Consider the following 18,369-nt stretch of genomic DNA (forward strand, 5'->3'; position numbering starts at 1 on the left):
TAGCATATCTATGACCACTGACCAGTGAGACTCAAAATAGTGTTAGAATGCAGACTCTATCACTACAGAAAAGTGTGTAAGCATGCGTGATCACCAAGTAGATGACCAGAGCAGCAAAGCCACATTCAGCTTAGATAATAGAAGTTTATGATCCACACATACCTAGAATGGAAGAGGCAGCCAGCACCTGGGTTTGGAGTTATACCTCCTGGGCTGGTTCCCTACTCCTGCCAAATGCCAGCTGATCCCTGAATAACCCACCTACCCTCTCTCCACCTGAGACTTCACATACCTTCAGTTTGGATAGTGATTGTACCCATTTCTTAGAGCCAAGAGGAGCTAATTCATCTGAGATGCTCTAAGCAGGGAACATAGAAAGTGGTAAAGCCTCAATTAAAATCATTTTTATTTTTATAGTGTTTAGTTCTGATAGCTGCACATCCAAAAAGAAAGAAAGGCTTCAGCAACTGTTAGAAACTTTCAAGTTAATGGTAAGATATGCACAAATAAAAAAATGCTTTCCAACTCTCATTAAAAGGGGCAACTTGGCAGTGGTCCTAGAAATGAAAGAGTAGGACAGCATGTTACAGTACAGAGAGAAACTTTCAAGTAAATACCTACATAAGTAAAAAGAGATTTAGACTGCAAGCCCTTGGCTGCAAACCCTCAGTACTCTGAATATAGGAAGCTTTAATGTGAATAAGAACTGATACCAAATCCTTCCTTCTGTCAACTTCCAACATCATGACAGAAGGGATAGATGTCAAGAAACACTCTGAGTCATTTATAAACCAGAGATGGGAGGGCGTACTGCAAAATGCAAGGTTGAACAAATGAAAGGAAATTAAAAATCAATAGCAGACACAAAATAAAAGCAGAATTGGCACTTCTGAAATGTGATTCAGCAATGTGGCAGACAAATCCAAGGCAGTCTCCAAAAATGAAGAAGAAAGAAGGGGCAAAGCTATTAAAACAATAAAAAACAAAAGATGGCATGCATTCAGGAAGGGGACTAGTGCTCCAGCTTGAGAACTGAAGATCCCAATCAGAAAACAAGTAGTGGATGAAAACAATACCTAAAGAAGTGCTTGAAGAATGGAGTCTGGAAAATAAAACTCAGAAGACATACTTATGAATGTTCGAAATACTCTCTTGCCTAAAATTCAGAAGACTAATTAAGCTACATTATTGAAAACAATATAAATACTGATGTGATAATTTATTATGGTGGTAAAAAATAAAGCAGGTAAATATAAATAAATGGAAAATTTATCTTCCTCCAGAAGTATGCTATAAAAATGCTGGATGTTTTTGAGCTTCTTTTCAATCTTTTTTATAAGGCACCACAATATTTCACTCTGTCTTTGTGTCAAATTATTCTCTGTGGCTGTCTGTTGATTTCTTTGTGACACGCCATCGTGTTATTGACATATATGAAGTATGCATGTACCTAAACCTTCTTCTTTCCTAACTTGTGTGGTTCACTTTTATAGAGCTGATTTAGGGACCCATATTTAATATTCTGGATACCTAATTTTATTTCTATTGATAGATATTTATAGACTGCTCAAGTCAACTTCTCTGATCCATGCTGGTCCTGTGGAATTCAATAACATTTACCAACATTTGCAGAAATGCAAAAAGGACGACACCTGAACTAGCTATGGTGTCTTTACCTGTGGCTGCAGAGATTGCCATGGAACTGTGTTTTAAAAGTTTCACACTTACAGGGTATGCATGAAAAAAATCAGTCCAAAAATCTGGCACAAATTACATAAAACAGTGCTCCAGAAATCCTTGAGGAACCTGCAATTTCATTTTTAGAATATAGTCATTTTTGACAGTGATACTGAAGCCTCGATATGTAATTGTTGAAGGCAAATGCACTGAACACAAGCACGCACACATACATGAACACACACAGACAACACGCGTACACATGCACACACACAGAAATATACACACACAACCACATACTCATATAACACAAAGGAACATAAAGAATAAAATTAATTGAACCATATTTTTCAACTCTGAAAAGGGATGGTATAATAAAGGGCATTTTTCCCCTACTTTTCTTTAATGTTGGGTTATCATTAGCTACAAATGTCAAAACTCACACAAATGTGTTTTCTTTAATATAGTGATTAGTCCCAAATTCCACCTATATCAGAGCCATACATCTCATTTCCAAAATTATTAATCAGATTTACATATCATAGATAAAAGGTGTTTTGATTATCTTCCAAAGGTGTGCTTGGTGGGACTTTCTGAAAAGGAACCAGATGCATCACCGGGTTTGCAATTGCTTAGGCTGAAAGGAAGCTCTCTTTGATAAATTTAATCACATAATTTATGCTTAACACTTCAGTAGTTGCTATGGAGACTTCAGAATCATTTCATATGTTAAATATAGTATTCTTTTACTTGTATCTAATTTGCATTTTAAAGACCTAATGTCTATCATTTCTCCACAAGTAACTTCTGTGTTGGTAGCTTGCTTTTAAGTGCTTTATCTGACATGTTTTTAATGTAGTCTACAATTTGGGTGTACCAAAACTGATTTTACATGAAATACCTTTTCTAAATTACCCTTAGAAGGATTTACATTTTCATTTAATTTTTTAAAGTAGTGGATCATTTTCAATATTCAAAAAAGTGAAGCATTATTATTATTAATCAAATATCCAATGATTTAATTTTAATTCCAATCCCATTATAGTCAACATAATGACACAGACAAATTGATAAAGCAGAAGGATCACCACATTTGCAGAAAGATGACAAAGCTTCTGTCTTTTCTCCACTAGTAACAGGTGGATGTGCTCTTAGCTCTTCTGCGAGCTTCAGTTTACTCAGTGATCAAGTGGGGATAACTCTTCTCATCCCAAGCCCACAAACATTTTGGACACCCCAAACTGCAGACACAAAACACACTTCTAATGTGAAAATAAAATGCAAGCGTTACTTGTTATATCCTTCCCCAATATTTAAGTAGAAAGAAGCTCATATGCATTTTTTTTTTTAAAGGAAGAAACAGGGAGGCCAAATGAAATGCTGGACGCCTCCTGCATTGCAAGTTCTTGGGGCCTGGTTTACACTGATGTGTGATATTTGAGTCAAGAGCTCAGAGATTCTGTTTCATCATAAAGTGGTATTTTGGGGGTTTTTTGTATTTTTGGTTTTCTTCCCCTACCACAGTTGTAACTTTAAGTGCTAACACACTGGGATGTCTTGCTGAGTTTTAAAATACTTTATATTTATACTACAGAGAAATGGGCCATAAGAGGTTTTCAAGCAAAGCACATACCCTCTAAATCAAAAAGAAATAGTAGTAAGAGAAAGAATGGCATATTCTGAAAGTCACAAAGATTTGATATTAATGCTTAAGCAAATATATAGTACACCTTGAAAACTGTTTTTAATTATGATTTTGCTTCCTTCTTAACGCATAACTGGTCACCATATTTGAGATTTAAAAGAAGTGATATATGTCTTTTTTGAGTAAGATTTTTCTAAATAAATGTTGATTTGACTTCATGAACCTTCCTGTCCCTTCCAATACATTGTTCCCAATTAAAAAGAGAGAAAGTTCATCTTGTATGATTGAAATCTGTCCCCTTTGACTGGAAAGCTCTAGAAACCTACTGGACAGATAGTGCCTATAGGTAACAATACTCTAGCTCAGGCTGACAGCAAGAGCCTTGGCAGATCTCCTTCGCACAAGTTTTGCCATGAGATTTTGTACATGGAGACTTGACTTTGAGCAGGCATTTAGAGCCTCAAGGCTCATGGAAGATTAATACCAGTTTTAAGATAATGTCATTGACATCATAACCATTCTTTAATGTTTGTCAATATAGTAAAATAAAATGTTGGAGTTTCACTGTAAGGTGTGATGGAATAAACACATTGCATCTCTCAAAGAATGCAGTTATAAAACCTGAAGAGGGGGGCAGCTGGGTGGCTCAGTTGGTTAAATGTTTACATTAGGCTCAGGATCCCAGGGTCCTGGGATGGAGCCCAGCATCAGGCTCTCTGCTCAGTGGAGAGTCTCCTTCTCCCACTATCCCTCCCCCTGCTTATGCTCCTTCTTCCTCTCTCTCTCTCAAATAAATACATAAAATCTTAAAAAACAAAAAACAAAAAAACAAAAAACTGAAGTAATGCAAAGAGCAGATATCTTGGGATTCGAAATTAAATAACAGCAGATTGATTAAAGAAAAACACCAGAATTCAAACCAACTACCTCAATGACCTGAGTTTCCTGTTTATTTTATTTATTTTTTTTTCCTCTAGTGACACCCCTGGACTGGTATCAACATAGCCCCAAACCTTAGAAGGAGACACAAGGATGTAGACAGAGAGCCCTGTAGTTCTGTCTTAGAGAGATAAAGGGAAGTCCTAATGCTCCAATATAGACTGAAAATCCCTGCTGCTTTTGTTTCCTTTTACTCTTTTCTATCTGGGCACTCTCCCCATTCATCCCTGGGGCAGCAGCAGCCACAGGATCCACAGAGTCCAGGTGGAGCTGAACTTTCCTCTCAAATCAGAAAAAAATAAATATGGAAAACTTTCATTATTTTTATTTCTCTCTCTCTCTATCCTTCGCTCACTTGTTTCTAGATGCAGACAGAGTTACAACATTGTGAAGCAGAGAGTCATTAAAGGCCCAGCTTTCTGGATGGAGAATTGAAAAGGGAAAGCGTTGACAACTGTGAAGTATTGAAGAGATGACTGAAGAAAGAGCTGAAGAAAACAACCTCATAAAGTTGCTTATGAGCTGGGCTTACTCATGTGCAGACTTGTTCCTACCTGGCATTCCAAAAAAATTGAGATCAGAAATAAAAGAGAGCACCCAAGGCCCAGACTGGACAAGCGTGGCACACAGATCCAGCTGGTCAAAATAGCACTTGCAAATAACTTAAAAACAAATGACCCTGGAACCTCAAACCACAGAGTGCAGGTTAGAACTTAACAACCTCAACCTCACCAAGTGATTGTTTGACTACCCGCTAAAAAAAATCAATACTCTCCATAAGGTTTAAAGATTTATACTATAGTAATAAATGCCAAGATACAACCCCAGACCATTTAGTATCTGAAGAAAAAAGGATTATGTCAACTTACAGAGAAAAAGGCTTTTACAAGATGTTAGTAACAAGAGGACACAGATGTCAGAATTCTCTAACAAAGACCAAAAGCAGGGATTATAAAAATGCTCAAACAAGTAACTGCAAACAATTTTGAAAAAAATATATAAAAAAGAAAGGCTGTGACAAAGGAATAGAAAATGGAATGATGAACCAAATAAAAAATTGGGAACTGAAAGGTATAATGATGAAGAAAAAGGAGGAGAAGGAAAAAGAGGAGGAGAAAATGCAGAAGGACTGATATATTGAGTGGGCAGGACAGCAGCATGGAAACAACAGAGGAAAGAACCAGTGAAAAAAAAGACAGATGAATAGAAATGAATCCTCTGAGCCACAGAGTGAACATGATTTTTAAAAATGGGTAGAGCATCAAAGACATGTGGATCAATAAAAATGTCAAACCTCATGTCAGGAGAGGGGTCTGAACCCCTGATCAGCCAACTCCTCCTTGCTGTACTTGTCCACTTACCACAGAAACTGGGAAAGAGAGCACCAAAAGATGCCAAGCAGATCAGAGGATGCAAACATGTCCTCCCTTGCCCCCATGTCTGGCAATAGCAAATTCAGCAGGTAGTCAGTTCACAAAGAATAAGTATAGGCTGCATGATTAATTTTCAAATACGTCACCTTTGCAATGCCACAGTTAGGAGATTTTTTTTTTAAGTTTTTATTTTACTTCCAGTTAGTTAACATACACTATTATATTAGTTTCAGGTGTACAATCTAGTGATACGTAAAATTTTCCCTGAATATGATAAGACTATAAAAAATTTTTTATTGCCTGCAATGAAACCGTCACATGCCTACTATCTTCTCATAATGACAGTCTCTTTCTTTCCTTGAAACAGAGTGGAACAATACCCTAGATAGCTAACGTGCTGAAAAATCAAGAGTGGACCTAAAGAATAGTAGGCTGGAGGCAGGAGACATCTGCATACCAGCCAGTGTGGTGGGGTGGGGAGAGAGAGCCTCTGTGGACATTCCAGAGCAAGTGAGGACATGGGAAGGGTCCAATGGGAAGTTCCCCCTCTCTATTCTTTTAAAATCTATGTGGTATGCTGCCTAAAACCTCATCTCCAACTCCTATGGGAGTTTCTGTAGGTAGATTTTCATAGTTCATGCTATAGGGAACTGTGTGCTACTTAACAGAGACTAGGATGAACAGAGAGGCCACGTGGAAGCCAAAGAAGTCTGGACTTTGCCCTCAGTTTGACTGAGAAATTAATGGAAACCCTTGGTCTCCAGAGGAGGAGACCCTTTGATGCTACTGTCAAAGTCAAAGCTGTTTCCATAATGCTGTGAAGACATTACTGGTCTTTTTCACTCCTGTGTTGTCATGAGAATTCAGTAGAGATTTCCTGACGCTCTGTGACATGGGATATCAGATTCAAATTCAAAAGCAGATTTAAGACTGAATATAAGCAAACTAAATATAAACCAGGTTCTAAAGACATTCACAAAAATATTAACCAATACCATTCTTATCACTATTTTTCTTTTTCAGTTTGGGAAACTATAGTTATATTTTCACAAAAATGTTATGTTAACGTAAAATGGGTTATTAACGTTATTTATAAATGAATCAACAAAGGAATTTCTAAAATAACTGAGCACTAATTTTTAATTTGTTAAATGTGGAAAATTATAATTCATATTCACAAAAACACTTTGGGGTCACAATAATTTTAAGATTGTAAAAATGTGGAGCACCTGGGTAGCTCTGTTGTTAAGTGTCCGCCTTCCACTCAGATCATGATTCCAGGGTCCTGGGATCCAGCCCTGCATCTCGCATCAGGCTCCCTGCTCAACATGAAACCTACTTTTCCCTTTCTCACTCCCCCTGATTATATTACCTCTAGCCCTGTATCTCTCTCTGTCAAATAAATAAAATCTTTAAAAAAAAATCAAAGATTGTAAAAATGTTCTGAGACAAAAAAGCTGTAAATTACTGACATTGAGGAAGAAACCTCACAGCCATCTTTCCCAGACGACAGATGTGTGGATCATGATGTTCTCACCTAAAAGCCAGTAACCACCAAAGAAGAGGAGATTCAAGAAAAAAGAGAGGGTTTGGAAGGCATGCTTTTTCATGGGCCTGAGTTCAGGGTATTGAACTACTTGAGTTAGTGAAATGTGTTTGAAGTGTGTCAACATAGAGAAGATAATTTAAGCTAAGGTAACCCAGAGACAGTGTGAAGATCAAAGACCCAGGATACCAAAACCCCAAACTTCCCAAAATCAGCATGTTTGGAGGGTAGGAGTAGAGGCAGATGTCTGAGAATATAGCCAGAAATTCCCTGGCTTTGCATTTTTATTTATTAGTAATTGTCTTATTATCCAGTTGGCTTCACTCCCTACCAAATGACATTCAGTCACTAGTGTTACCTAGAGAGGTTAATTTGCGTGGATATAGCCATAGCATCTAACCATGATATATTAAATAGTATGTGTGTTCCACTTACATATGACAATGTTTTCTACTTTTTAGCACTCTCTTTGTCTTTGATTTTCTTTTGCAAGTTTCCGAGCCACTCAACTTCCAGGTAGCATATTAAATGGATTCACATTTCAATTTTAAGAGAAATTATTCTCCGTATTGTCTGGTTTCAGCATTTATGAAAATTGAAATGTCATTTTGGAAGTGTCAGCAGGAAGCTCTGAAAATTGCATGAGTTAACTTCAATTGTATATTCCAAATCCACTAAAAGACCAACCACCCCCTCTACCAGCACAACAGAAACAACAGAGATGTCTGGAGACCAGGAAAATTAAAGTTTGGTTTTTAATTTTGACTATAAGGTACTGTCCAGCTTGATGTGATTTTGATTATTTCTGGCCCAAAATGACTGAAAGAGCAGAGGGTGGGATCTGCAGTAACTGGCCATAGCTAATCCCAATTCAGTGGCTGATACAATTTAATTCAACTTTGCTCTAAGAACAGATTTTCAGCCATTTATAAAGATATGTTTTCTTTATTCTATTTATAAAGGGGATAATAACCCCACATCTCATTCTCCGAGTTTCCTTCACCTCCTGTGCCCTACAGTATCTAGATTGGTTTGTTTTGGTTTTTTTTTTGTTTGTTTGTTTTTTGCAGACTGCCTATCAGTTTACTGTGATTCCTCCTCTGTATGCTGATTGGTATGCTAATTTAAGGGACAATTATAGATCAGTATTTACAGGCTGTATATAAGAATGGAGGGATAGAAATGTTAATGGAGACTGTTGTTTGTCTTGCTTCTATTAAGCAAGAGGAAAAATTGCAAATGGAAACAACAAGTGGACCAAAGTAGGAGAACTTCATGCCTAAGAACTCTGCTCATTAGTTCCATTCACTCCATGGTTTCTGATCATCACTCAGGATATTTTCCTCTGGGTGTTTTAATAAGTGACAGGTTACCTTTTTTTATTAGCATGAGAGGAGGTTTCTTATGTCACAACATGTAATTTTTTCCCAGTAGATGTTTTATAAAAAGCTAGGAAATGGTGTTTCATGATAATAAATCTCTTTGATTGGAGGCAGTCTTCATCACTAAAGGAATATCCAAAAAACATGGTGCACTCTAGCACTTTAAGAGGCAAGATGCATGATAGGTAATGCCTCCGTGGAGACTTATCTAGACTTTGGAGTAATGATGCTGTTTCTTTTCTGAGTTAATCCATGACCCTGAGCAAAGTAAGGACATAAAAGGAAGTAGTGGATAGAAATATTCAGTGACTTGATCTGCTCCCAGAAATAATGACAAATGCATAACATGTTTAAAGATGAACAAATCAAGAAATGGCTAGAGTGCCCAAAATACTATATATTCAGAATGAATTAATTCCACTCTTAAGCTGGTGCATGGCAGACCTACCTACTTAATAATAGCTTTGATATTTTGTGTACACATTAAAAATGTGGATTATAATACCTTAGTCTTTTTTTTTAATCAGAAGAAAGAAAATAAATGGTATTCTCACATCTAGGGTGTGAATAAACATAGGGAACCTCTATGATATTCCAGTTTAAATTTAGTATTTCACTTGTTAACATGTCAATATTGAAGATCTCCTCTTCGCAAACAACTTTAAGAAAAAGAATAGAAAGGGCAATGCTCAGTGGAAATCGAGAGAGAAAAAATGACTTCTTACAGGACATGCCTTCACAGGACTGGAAACTAGTATATGACAGTCACTGGCCAGAAGCTGGGAGAGTGCATTTGAATTACTCTACATAATTGTGACTTTATAGTCATATTTTATTTGCTGTTTTATTTATGCTTGTGAGCCTACTCCAGTATCCTTACATTTCTTTAAATATATTTTTAATGATTATGTAATGATCATTGTATAGATATATGTGAATGCAATTTTCATTCATTTGGAATATCCAACCTAATAAAATAAAAGAAGTCATGTTCTAAAAAATTTCTTTATCAATCTTGGTCTATATCTCTTCTGGTGTTCTTAGTAAAAAGAGCTTTCTAAACAAAAGGTTAAGAATACATTAGAGCTATTGAGATACATGTTCAGTTTGCTTTCTAGTAGGGATGGAGCAAATTTATTCTTTTATCTGCCTTGAGGCACATCACATAAGTGACTTCAATAACTCCAGATGCACTTAAAAACCATACTCTGAAGTTTTTGATCTTTTATATAGTCCATTATAAATAATCTAGTCAATTAAAAATAAGTCAATTTTTTAAAGATTTATTTATTTATTTGAGAGAGAGAGCACACATCAGCAGAAGGGAGTGGAGATGGTGGGAGAGGGAGGGGAGAGAGAGAATTTCAAGTAGACTCCCCACTGAAGGGAGAGTCCAATGCAGGGCTTCATCTCATGACCCTGAGATCATGACCTGAGCTGAAACCAACAGTCAGATGTTCAACTCACTGAGCCACCCAGGCAACCTGAAGTCAATTATTTATTTTGTCAATTTTTTTTTATATTAGTATTGATTGCTTTGTCAGGCCATTCTAATAGTTACTGATAGAGGTATTCTAATTTTCCACAGTGCTTGTTAATATGTATTTTTCTTTTTTATTCTGTTAATTTCTGATTTATTTAAGACCATGTCATTGTATACTGCAAGATTTAGAATCTTAATATGTTTCTCATCATATTGCCCTTGGTATCATTTTGAAAATTATTTAAATCTAATGGTTCTTGCTTTAAAGACTATTTTTGGTATCAATATGACTCTATCAGTTTATTTTGATTATAATTTCCATGTTTACATTTTCATTTCTTAATTTCATCTTTTTTTGTTTTCTTATATTTAAGGTGTCTCTCCTATAAGAAGTATATATTTTTATTGATCTGAAACAACCTTTTAATTAGAATATTTTGTCCATTAATATTTACTACGATTACTGGTGAATTTAAATCTACAATTTTTTTTTAATTTTCTCTGTTCCTCTTAACTCTTTTTAATTTTTAATTTTTAATTTTTTCAGGTGGAAGGGTTAGATGACTAGGTTAGCTATAGTAATGAAATAATGAATTCAATCATGAAGAAAATCTGAAGCTGGCATTCAGTCCACATAAAAGTCAGTTCACTTCCCACTTACCTTTCTCCTTAGAATATAAGCCTGAATATTTACCAAGGATTCTGTTCCATGACAACATCTGAACTTATTTGTACTCCCTCTTTAGTGAATCTGCTGAAATTCTGCTAAGTTTCTGATCCCAGACACTATACTCAGTGTTGGCAATTGCTTCAAAAGGGAAAGAGACCAAATGCTAGGCTCAACTCTGTCTTCCCATTGTTCCAGATTCTGAGCCTTTAATTCTTCACTGGCTTAGAGAATCCAAGCCCATGTTTTCTTGGAAATGATTTTATCCAACTTTTCTAGTTTTCAGCATGGAGGATTGTGCAAAACAATCCATTTTGCTATTGCCTGAAGCAGAACGCTGGTTTGAATCAACTTTCAACTTACAGATATATGAGTAATGTTGTTCATTCTGTGTCTAGTTTATTATTGGGCTGGTTTCCAAAATTTCACTTTTTACAATTAGCTTGTTTTTCTCAAAGAAATAAAGTAATAAATATTGATTAGTTACAGGCCAAGGCATAAAGCACTTTTTATCTATAACACCCTTGAGCTGTAATACCAATAATGCTCTCATTAATCATTTAAACCCATTTCTTTTCCTATGTGGAATTACAGCATACTTTCTGTGATAATGAAGGCTTTTAGTTATTTTGGAAACATTTGTAGGTTTAGATTTCCTTCCTCTTCCTTATCTCCTCCCCGGGATGGTGTGTTGGTCCTTCAGGGTAGTTGTACTACCCTGTGTCAGCTAAATGGAAGGATGCCTCAGGTCTATACTACCAAGTGATCCACAGTGTTCTTGTGTCCTTGGTCTTGGATGCAGACTAAGTATCGTCCCTGCTAGGTGGTCACTGAGATACCATTTTGTCTTTCCATTCAGGTGACATGTTTCCACCAATCACAAGGTCTGAGATTTCTGGCATCTGCCCCAGTTCCCAAGTTTCTGGTTCCTGCTTACAAATTTCATTCAGTACCTCTGTGCCTATAGTATTTCTGGGATCTTTCAGAGAGGTTCCCAAGGAAGAACCCAGGATTCCTGGCTTTCTAGCAGGGAAATATAAGGAGATCCTTTAAATCCAAGATCCCAGAATGGAAATCAGACATCAGCCTCCTCTCTTTGCCAGTGCTGATCTTTCCTACCTGGTTCTGCGATGGTAGCACTGGTAATATAAATCTCTTCCAGGGACTCAGACTGTGCGCTGGGCAAAACCTTTCTGCTTCCATCTTTCTTTTCAGCCTATTAGTACATTGCTCCATTCTAAGACTTGAGTTCAAAGAAGAGAGTTTGGGACACTTTATTTGACCACATGATTTTCCTTAAGTCTTTGCTACTCAAAGTGTGGTTCCCTAGACCAGCTGCTGCCACATCATGGGCCTGTTAGTAAGAAATGCAGAATCTGAGAACATGGTCCAGAACTGCTGAATCAGAAGCTGAAATTTAAAAAGACTTTCGGAGAGTATAATACCTGAAAATTCAGAAGCACTGCCTTCGTCATATCCTGAACACTCTTCAAACGTGGGCATCATAATCACTGAGACTAATTTATCAGGTCCGTCTTTTATATTTTAAAATTACACTTCGGGGGCACCTGGGTGACTCAGTTAAGTGTCTGCCTTCAGCTCAGGTCATGATCCCAGGGTCCTGGGACCAAGCCCCATATCAGACTCCCTGCTCAGTGGGAAGCCTGCTTCTCCCTCTCCCACTCCCCCTGCTTGTGTTCACTCTCTCCCTGTGCCCCTCTCTGTCAAATAAATAAAATCTTTAAAAATAAATCAATAAATAAAGTTACACTTGTGAATTAACTGCCTTGTCACAGATTTAAAAGTTCTATTGAGGTGTTAGAGCAAGCGGAGTGAGGCTTCTTTTTTCATTGCTACCACTAGATGTGTATCAGTCAGTTCCAATCAGAAAAACAGAAGCAGGGGGAAATACACAGCAAGAGATTCATCACGAGAAACTGGCCAGGCTTGTGCACACTCTGTGGGCAGGCTGTCAGGAAGAAGAGACAGAGGGTCCCAGTTACCACTGCTGGATAATTTCCTGTACATAAAGTCACCTGATTATGGATTATAATTTTCAATCCTATCTTTGAAACACCCTCCCAGGAACACTGGCTTCGTGAGTGGTTGAATGACTGGTGACCGAAACGTGGTCACACTGACATGCCTGAAGACAGGGAGGGATGTAAGTGGGGGCGGAGGTAAGGAATAAGAAGTACAAAGGGGGCAATAGAATAAATAAATAGGGGGCACCTGCATGGCTCAGTGGGTTAATAAGCCTCTGCCTTCGGCTCAGGTCATGGTCCCAGGATCCTGGGATCGAGCCCCGCATTGGGCTCCCTGCTCAGCGGGGAGCCTGCTTCCCCTCTCTCTCTGCCTGCCTGTCTGCCTATTTGTGATCTCTGTCTGTCAAATAAATAAATAAAATCCTTAAAAAAAAATAAAGGAATAAATAAATAGTAAATAAGCATGTCATAAACAGTCAATGAACATGCTTCTTGAGACAAAAGTAAAAGCTACAAAAGAGAAACAATCCCATGGCAGGGGTTAGAGAGAACAATTAACAAAGAACCATAAGGTCTATTCTATCCTGGACATTCCCGCTTTCACCTCAGAGTTCTCTGACAGGCAGTAAAGCGGTCAGGTTCAGACCAGGACCAGACAGCTTTGGCTCTGCTCTTGGGTTTAGGGACTACTTCTCTGTGGAAGGACATCTGTGTCCCTGATCATCCACGTACCCAGGCCCCACGTGATGGTTAGGTCAGTCTGCCACCTCACCTCAGACTTGCCCGCTAGCCTGCAATCTTTCCTCATGAGTTTAAAAAAGCATGTGTGTGTGAGAGAAAGTCTTGGGGGGGGGGCTTGTTGTCATGAGCTTGAAGAGCTGAGAATTGTCTACGCTGATCTTTGGGTCTTCAAGTACCTAGTAAATACTAGCGACGGCTTTTACTTGGGCGTTACCAGCTTTTACTTTGCTGCTTTCATTAGCTTTAATCCCTCTCTCATAATCAAAATTTTCTTCTGAGCACACTCACATATGCTCGGGTTCATCAGCATCAATTTCTCCAGCACCTTTTCATAGGTTAATATTAAATATTGATATTTAATGATACTATTTTAATATTGACTTGTACTCAGTAACAAAATCTATATATTCAAGGAAAACAATAATGAAAATCTCATTAAAAATACGTGTCATGTTTGCTTTCAAAAAAAGCCCAAAGGACATCTATGTAAAATGTGATTTGATCAAAATTCACATATACCACATACACATTCAAAAACACAAATTCTATGGCATATATACATGAAAATTAAAGCAGTATGCATGCAAAAATGTAGTACACGAAAAATTTGACTCTGCAACATGACCCTTCTGAGAGCTGGCAAATATAGTTTGGGAATATTTAGGGAATTTTCCCCCAAGATGCAGAAGAGTACTAATGTTTATTAGGGTGTTTCCGTGTATGTGATCTCATACATGGATGTCTTTGATGAATGGAAACTAAGCTTCAGGGAGACCGGTAGATTTAATGCTAAGTGAAGGAAGAATCAGGATTGCAACCTGGGTCTATGGCTGCCAGGTCTCGGTACATATATTCAGCGTTTCCTATATCTGCTATTTTTCCTTTCCCCAAGTGGCTTTGCTGGGAGGGAGTAAATACAGAGAGGACACAGGAATTCCAACTCACAGCCTGCTTATTGGTAACACAGCTTGACTTGAAGTGGTTCATCCTGTCTATTGCCTTCCCAGAAAGAAGCAAAAAAATATAAACCAGAGCCGTTATGAAGAACAGCATAGAACTGGACATATAGGATGGGAGCATACCCATTTGCTAGGAATTCTGTGACTTCATTCCTTCACTGCAGCCCAGGATTAATTCAGCCATGCTCCATGTGAGCGTGAACTCAGTTTTGGGTTTGAAAGCAGTGGCAGGAGGGTGTATGGAAATGTTAACTCTGAGAAGTGCGGTTGTTGGAACGAGAGCGGATCACGATTAGGGGCTTGATATGTAAAGTAAAATCACTGTGGATTCTTAAATCGTGAAACAAATATGCAAAAATGTATTTTAGGGAAAAAATTTGGGCCATGTAATAGGAACAACACCAAGTGTAGATAGCAGATCCATCAGGAAATGTGTTAAAATGCTGTGCCAGGAGGCAGAAGCAGTGTGGACTCCCTGAAAGGCTGACTGCCACTCTCCATCAGATTTCGATCTCTTTTGTCCTTATGGTCGGATCCTGCCAGGACTCATTCCCAAGCCTCCCTTCCTTGGAGTTTACACGTGTGTGAACAACAAGAAATACCCCTTCCACACTGATGCCTTCTTTTCTACGTTCTCCCATCTTGTCTCCAGACCACAAGAGTGGGTCTAGTTACATTTGGTAGATAGCTTGGATGCCTTGCGTTTGAGTTCCTAAAGAGCTTGCATGAAAAATACCACCCAAAACACCTCCTGTTCTCGAAGCCGCCTGCTCCGAGAGTTATGTGAGAGATGAATAGGCATGTATTCTGTTTGAGCCACTGCATTTTAGGGTCTGTTTTGTTTCAGCAATTTAGCGGACACAAGGAATACAAAAATCCATGTAATGCTGAAGACAGGAAGGTTATTAAAAGACGGAGACAGAAAGAAGCACACAGGATTCCAAATAGCAACAAAATTGCCATTTATTGAGCACCTAATGCAACTCAGGAACATTCACTTTATAATTTTGTGTCCCAGAATGGACAGCTTCCCGACAACTTCTAATTTGCCCATTTTTGTCAGTAAGAATACTGAGACTCTGATAGTGAACTTCCTGAGATAATGAAATTTGCATGGCATGATTTAACTTCAAGGATGACTTCAAAAACACACGCTTTTCCCGTAAGTTGTCTCAGATCTTCCACAAATACTTGTGAGATTAGGAAGACAGTGTTTCACTCGGCTTTCCCCCAAAGAGAATCTACCCCTCATTTGTCCTAAAAAAATGTAAGCCTCTCATAGTGAAAAACTTAATGGAGGCTAAAGAGTACTTACCATGTTTGAGAAAGTGACTCATCTTTTTGATGGTTTTAATTGTTTATTAGTAATATTTTCCTTGGTTTTACTTCATAGAAATACTGAGGTTGCTTTCATTTGAGAGTAAAACAGGTCTTAAAGCAAAGGCTTAGAGGCACTTATTAACTTGCTAGCTTTTTAGGAGAACCCTTTATCTGCAACTTTAATAGCTTTGTGCTGGCAAAAGTCCTTTATGGACAGTAAATAGGCTTCTCTTGAAGTTCACAGAACCATATAATTTCTGAAGTAGGGAAAGAAAAAAAAAAACACTCAGAGGTCACATGGCCCAGCCCTTCTATTTCATCATAGTGAAGGAAAGACGCAAAAATGGAAAGGAACTTACCCAATGTCATAAAACCAGCTTGAGACAAAGGCAAGAGCACCTGTCCATAATTTTCTCTGAGCTGATTTTTCTGCTGTAACTAACCCGCAGATTTCAGTCTCTCATGGCTCTTCTGACAAAGGAAGATAGGTCAAATTAACTGCAAACACAACCATGAAATTGGCTTTTCTAACGAAAACATATCTTCTAAGACAAATTTAAGACAATTTTAAAATTTTAATTCCTTTGGTTAAAAAGCAAACAATACTTACCATCCTAGAAAGACTTTGTTTTTAAATTCTTCCCTTAAATGTTGCTGTTAAAGTTCATCTTTACTTTTCTCGGAATATCAAAATGGGAAGGCATCTATCTCCTGACATAAGAGGGAGGGAAATAGAGGGAGGGGAAGAATGTGCTACCCTGTTAAATGTTGAGACTATATAGGGCTTAATGCAGAGATGGACCTGGAGGGCTATTTGGTCCCATGATTACAAAAAGCCTCAATTACCTGTGTTGACTTAATATCCCATTTAGGTTCTCCAGGGCAAATTTGAAGAGATATTATATATATATATTTTTTTTTTCTTTTAAAGATTTTATTTATTTGAGAAAGAGAGCCTGAGACAGAGCATGAGCAGGGGGAAGGAGGCAGACAGAGAGGGAGGGAGGGAAGGGAGGATTCCAGGGAGCACGGAGCCCAACGTGGGGCTGGATCCCAGGACCCCAAGATTCCAGGACCCCTGATCCAAAGGCAGAAGCTTAACCAACTGAGCCACCCAGACTCCTCAATATGATGTATTTATAATTACAGTTTCATTACCTAGCTCAAAGAGAAAACTTCGTATTTCGTCATTTAGCTTATTTGTACTGGACTTTTGGGAAGCTATGTAGCACATTAAGGAAGTTTCTGCCCTTTTCTGTTTCATTGTTTTTTTAAAATTATGAATGAGTGTTAAATTTGGTCAAATATATTTTCTGCATATATCAAGACTATCATGGATTTCTTTTTCTTTTTAATGTGACTATTGTGTAAAATTAAATCAATTGATTTTTTAAATACCTTATCAATCTCAATTTCCTGGGGGGAAAACAACAGGGTAGTGAGAAATTATATGTTTTCTATGTTATATATTCAATAGGCTCATACTTTCTTAAGGAATGTTGGCTTGCTGTTCATGAGAGAGGTTGATACATAATTTTCTTTTACTGTGAGGTACTTTCCAGGATTTGGTATCAATATTACACTGACCTCAAAATAGTTAGGAAATATGAAATTTAAATTTAGAGGAGGATTTCTTTGGTTTTCTCCCTTAACTGTTTTATTTCTTATATAATTTTTCTTAAGTAATTGCTATTACTGAGTCTATAGAAATCTGAGTCTATAGATTTCTTTTTGCAGAGTTTTTAATTAAGAATACAATATGATATAGGACTATGAAGATATTTTTATTTCTCTTTGCATTAGTTTTGGTACCTTTTTTGCCAAGAAATTTGGGAATTTTACCTTAAAAAATGTGGAATTTCCAAATGTTCTCCTAATATATATATTTTTATTATCAGTAAGACCATAAATGATGCATGCATTACTAACAATTAAGAGACTACTCTATTTTCTTAATTATTCTTTCTAAGTACTTACCAATTATATACAAACATAAAAGTATTATTTATTTTATGTTTTTATTTTATTAAATTCTTTTATTATTTTTGCATGATTTTTGTTACCTTTGGATTTAAACTGCTATGTGGGAGCTTCACCCATTGCTTTATTCTGTATGAACAAGCTCAAATTTGTTGATAATACTGATCAAAATTTCTATACTCAGGCAACTTGTTTTATAAGTTATTGAAAGAGTCTTGAAATATTTTCCACTATAAATTTGGATTTTCTAATTTATAATTGAAATTCATGAGTTTGCTCTTGTTGCATATATTCTGAAGCTAGATTATTAGACACATACAAAATAAAAATGGTTAGATTTTGCATTTAAATCGAAACTCCTATTACTGCCAAATACCTCAATTTATTTCCAGTAATGTTCCTGTCTTCCTCTCTTGGAGCTCCCTTCATCTTATTAGCATAGCTAGTTTAGTTTATATTTGTTTGTATTTGCACTGGGTAACTTTTTCCCCTCCATCCATTTGTCAGCTTGTTTGGGTCTTTGTTTTTAAACTGGATTTCTTGAAAGTAGCACATAGTTAATTTTTTCAGGTGATAAATGTTGCTTTTTATGTGGAGTATTTAGTCCATTTAAATTCATTGAACCACTGACACATTTGTCAGTGGGTCTTTTAATCTCCTTTCTTGCCCCCT

Source organism: Lontra canadensis, unplaced genomic scaffold (assembly GCF_010015895.1).
Source record: "Lontra canadensis isolate GAN:19392208 unplaced genomic scaffold, GSC_riverotter_1.0 scaffold54, whole genome shotgun sequence".
NCBI classification, from domain to species: domain Eukaryota; kingdom Metazoa; phylum Chordata; class Mammalia; order Carnivora; family Mustelidae; genus Lontra; species Lontra canadensis.